At 53.6% G+C, this 4,557-nt stretch overlaps 1 pseudogene; it reads left to right on the forward strand.

Moving 5' to 3' along the window:
- The first annotated feature begins 1,522 nt into the window (after positions 1-1,522).
- LOC102373973 overlaps positions 1,523-4,557 on the forward strand; it is a 15,593-nt pseudogene continuing 12,558 nt past the window's right edge.

Below are 4,557 nucleotides of genomic sequence, written 5' to 3' on the forward strand. Positions count from 1 at the left end.
GGGTTTCCCCTTTAGTATGGTCTAACCGCGGATTCGCTCCATGTCTCTCAGTTTCTGAACTGACCCTTTCTAAAACAACATCCTTTTCGTGCCGTCTTTGGGAGCTTGGGTTCTCAATCCAAAGACATGAGGGGAAGGGAAGTCTGGGACCTGAGGCCCCGGTGCAGGACTCCTTTCCGTTCTCCTGCCTGTGATTTGGGCTTGTGAGCCAGACCCCTTCCTCCCTTCCTCTGTCTTGCCTGCGTGGAACATAAAGTCTTCAGAGCAGGCAGAGTCTCACTGAATCTGTCCAGTGCTGTGAGGTCCTGGCTCCATGTGGAGCCTTCTGGGGATTCGTGCAACACAGAGAGATCTCTGCCAGCCGTTCTCCAGGGAACCCAAATGTCTTTGGGGGACTTGCACCAGAACCTGCTTAATCCTGCTTCTTGCATCAGCAGGAGCACCAGAAAGATCATGAGAGGAGGGACAAGCTAGTCAGAAGAGGAACAAGCCAAATCATAATGTCTCCTGTCCCAGGGCAGGTAAATTCGTCCTCATCAAATTGCATCCTTGTCTTTCCTGCCAAGGCCTTCACACGTTGGCCAACTCCTCCTGGCTGCTCTCATCTCGCCCATGCATTCCCTGTCAGCCCAGTCCTGTGCCTATAACCAGCCTCCCTGCATGGGGCTAAGGTGGTGCTGCCTGCTCCTCACAATCCTTTCTTGAATCTTATTTCTACTGCTGGGACCAAGGATGCTGGCTGAATGGGGATGTTCAGGGAAGCAGGCAGAAACGGAGACCTGAGCTACATAAATGGTTGTATATTTTTCACAAAACAAGTGCACACAAAACTTTCTCTGTTTGATAGAGCCCATTGCCCCGCTCCAGTGCTTTTCCAGGCTGGGGCCATCTTCTTGCCTGCCACAGTTCAGCACGCAGCACTTTGGGACCTTTATCTCAGTCAGTGCTTCTGTTCACAGCTATGATATGAATATGCAATGCTGGGGACAGTGCTAAAAAGAGATGTCCTGTGTATGAGTCCCTAAACCCTGTTAGCATCCCCTGGATCATGGACAAGAGGTCCATCTCAAAAGGTCTACGTGGCACAATGTAGGCCATGCTCCAGTGCCAGGAGTTAGGACACCAATATAATCTTGGTGCCCCACTTGTGAAACACTGTGATTTAGGCAGGGCAGAGCAGAGGCTGGAGTTATTCATGGAGGGTGAGAAATTACAATTCAGAACATCTTCCTTAGGAAAGATTTAACAGGGGGAGTGGGACATGCACAGGGTAATCATACCTCCCACCTCTTTCCTCATGACAATCAAGCAGGAAGAACGGGATGTTTAACGATGGGTACGAATATGACTTTACAGTAAAGCACCTCCCCTGCCAGCGCTGTGCACTGGGCTCTGCTCTGCCGGCTCTCGGAGCGGTGGAAGCAGAAGGAAGAAACACACGTCCCGACAGGGCGACGCACCAGCAGCAGCCAGTGACAGGGGGCAGATTTGCATGAAGGGGCTGGGCTCAGCTCTGATTTGCATGAAGGGGCCGGTCTCAGCTCTGCGGCTTTATGAGAGACTTGGAGGGCCCCAGCCTGGGAGACTTTTGCCTCAGGAAACCGAACTGGTCAGGATTGTCACCATGGCCTGTGCCCTGCTCCTCCTGGTGCTGATCTCATGCTGCTCAGGTGGGCAGAAGGGTTCAGGTTGTTGTGACGGTCATGGGGCAGTTGCTTTCCCATCAGCGCGGTCAATGAATGGTTAATAATGGGTTTGTGATGTTGATTTCAGGGGTCTGGTCACAGCCTGTGGTGACTCAGGAGCCTGCGGTGTCCGTGTCCCTAAGAGAGATTGTCACTCTGTCCTGTAGCCTGAGCACCGGAGCCATCACCAGCACCAACTATCCTCACTGGTTCCAGCAGAAACCTGGCTCTGCCCCTCGACAGCTTATATATAACACCGACAGTAGGCCCTCGGGGATCCCCACCCGGTTCTCGGGGTCCATATCTGGTCAGAAGGCCGTATTAACCATCAAGGGAGTCCAAGCCGAGGATGAGGCTGACTACCACTGTATGGTGCATACTGGCAGTACACACTGCACAGTGATACAGCCCGATGGGGAACTGAGATATTAACCTCCCTCTTCAGCTGCGCCCAGCTGGGATCTCCCTGCTCATGCTGCAGGTTGGTTTTGCCAATTCCATTTTCATTAGAAACCCCCCGACCTTCCCTAGCCTCTGTCTCCACTGCCCATGTCCTGCAGGTCAGCTCAGACAGAGCGCTGCAGGCCAGATGCATGTTTTAAATGCTCTCTGAGGTTTGTTTGCCAGTCACAGTATTTCATGGTCTCCATGAAGGTTGAGTCCAGAATGCCTTTAAGTTTGTGGATTCCTATTGATCCCTGGGTTTATCTTTTGAGTCCTGTGTGCTCACAGCACCCCTGACAGGTTCTTCAGGCTCCCCAGGGAGCTGTGACCCCCCAGGGAGCCGTGACCCCCCAGACTGTGAATCACTGGCCTGCTGTCCTGCTGTGCCCCTTACTGCGGCCCGCAAGCAGGCCTGTGTGTCGCAGGGCTGGGCCATGATCCGGACTAGTGCCGTGCTCCTGTTTGTCACTCAAAGCCATCTCCAGTATTCAGACTGTTCAAGCACTGCCTAATACCTTCCCAGAACTTCCCCTCCATGGTGTGTCTGGGGCTGGGCTGTGACCCACTTCCTTACTGTTGCGGTTTTGCTTCTTTAGGAGCCAGTTCTCCCTGCCTCACTCCACACGGTGCAGGGACCTGAGGGGCTGCACACCACCAGCAGGCTGCTGCATTTGATTTCTACCTGGAATAAATCCAGAAGCTAAATGTGTTGCAAAGAACTACAGCCATTCTTGCCCAGAGGGAAACGGTGCTGCCTTGCCCTCTTCAGCTTTTACTGCAGAGGGACCCGCTGTTCTAGTTCTTTTACCTGCCAACAGCCTTCAGGTCAGCTCAGGCATGGCCCTGCTCCCATAAGATGAAGACCCATGTTTTAAATGCTCTGTGTGTGTTTCTCCAGTCACATTACTCTATGGTTGTGCGATTGGCAAACCCTGACACAGAAATTTCTCACCGAGGGAGCCAAGTTCAGAACGCACGCTCGTGGATGCACAGACTTAACTCCTTTTTATCTGCTCTGATAATTACAGCCCATTGACAACTGCTTGTGCTTTGATCAGTGTGAGCTGGGCTTTGCATGTATGCTGGGTCTTTCTGAAGTAACTTGCAGCATCTGGGATTTTTTAGAGGAAGGTACTGTTGCTCTTTCATCTAATCTTCCATTTCCACATTGTGAGAACACCTCATCCCCCTGCCTCTACAGGACGTGTCCTTCTTGGGATACAATGCGTCAGAGAAACCAGTGACAGTGCTGTGCCAGTCCATAAGAATCAATAATGTTTAACGCCTACAAAACCAAGGGGAGCAAATATGTTTGGATTTGGCCCTCAGGCTTTGGAAAAGGGCCATGGGTTGGCGAGCATGTGCAGGGACTGCAGAGTCCTTGCACATTCCCACCCTACGCTCCCAATGCAGTTGTGAATGACAGTTTTCCCTCTCAAGTGCTCATGGCCTTTTGCATTATTTGTGCCTCTTTGCCTGCTGACCAAGGAGTGCTATGTGTTGGCCCTTTTCCCAACCTTTTTTCATGGCGACGAGGATGGAATCAGGAGAGGGCTCGCTAGAACTGGAATTAGTTAAGAACTGCCCTTGGCGCAGTAGAAAACGCCAAGTAGAATGCTTTATGGAACGGGAGGCGCATATCGCTTACCACCAGGCGGGCGGAACGGGTGAGAGGTTTGTCAGCGGACGCCTTTCGCTGAAGGGAGAAGAGGGAGTCTCCGAAGACGGAGCCCCGAGAGAGAGAAGTGTGTTTGCTCCCTGTGGCGTTCGGGTGTGTTATGAGCGACGAGCGGGTCCTGTTTAGGTCCCTCGATGCTGTGTCCCTCGCCGGACCCGACCCGACGGGCGAAACAAACCCAACCTTCACCCGGGAGCGTGCCTGATGCCTAAGATATGCTCGGGAGAGTGAAGAACCGGAGCCGATCATCCGGTTCCCTCCCCTCATGGCGGCTAGATTAAGGGGTCGCGAGCTTCCGTCCGAGCTCCGCGAAGATCTGGAGACGGAGGAGCGCACCGCGGATGAGATGGTGGCCCCGCGGTACGACAAGGGGGGAGACCTGAGTGCAACTTGCCGTACAATTACTGATTTAATGATAAAAAATTTGAGTTTAACAACCCAGCTGCGTATGGCCGTTAAGGCGGTCAAAGAAGCGGCTGAGAAAAGAGATCTTGGAGCGCCAGCCCAAGATGGCGCCGAGCCGAAGGAGAGCCGCGTGGAGAGGCCGGAAGAGAAGGGTGGAGCTTCGGGGGAACCCGTGAGAGTTTGGCCAGCGACTCCGCCCATCGGCGCAGTGTCGTCTCCGGCGACCCCGCCCCACGACGCAGCGTCTCCTCTACCGACCACGCCCTCCTGCCGACGAAAGGGAGAATCGAGTGGAGGAGCGCATCCGCCCCTCCTGCCTGAAACAGTAACAGCAGCCGTGACTCC

The sequence above is a fragment of the Alligator sinensis genome, unplaced genomic scaffold, assembly GCF_000455745.1.
Source record: "Alligator sinensis unplaced genomic scaffold, ASM45574v1 scaffold505_1, whole genome shotgun sequence".
Classification (NCBI taxonomy): Eukaryota; Metazoa; Chordata; order Crocodylia; family Alligatoridae; genus Alligator; species Alligator sinensis.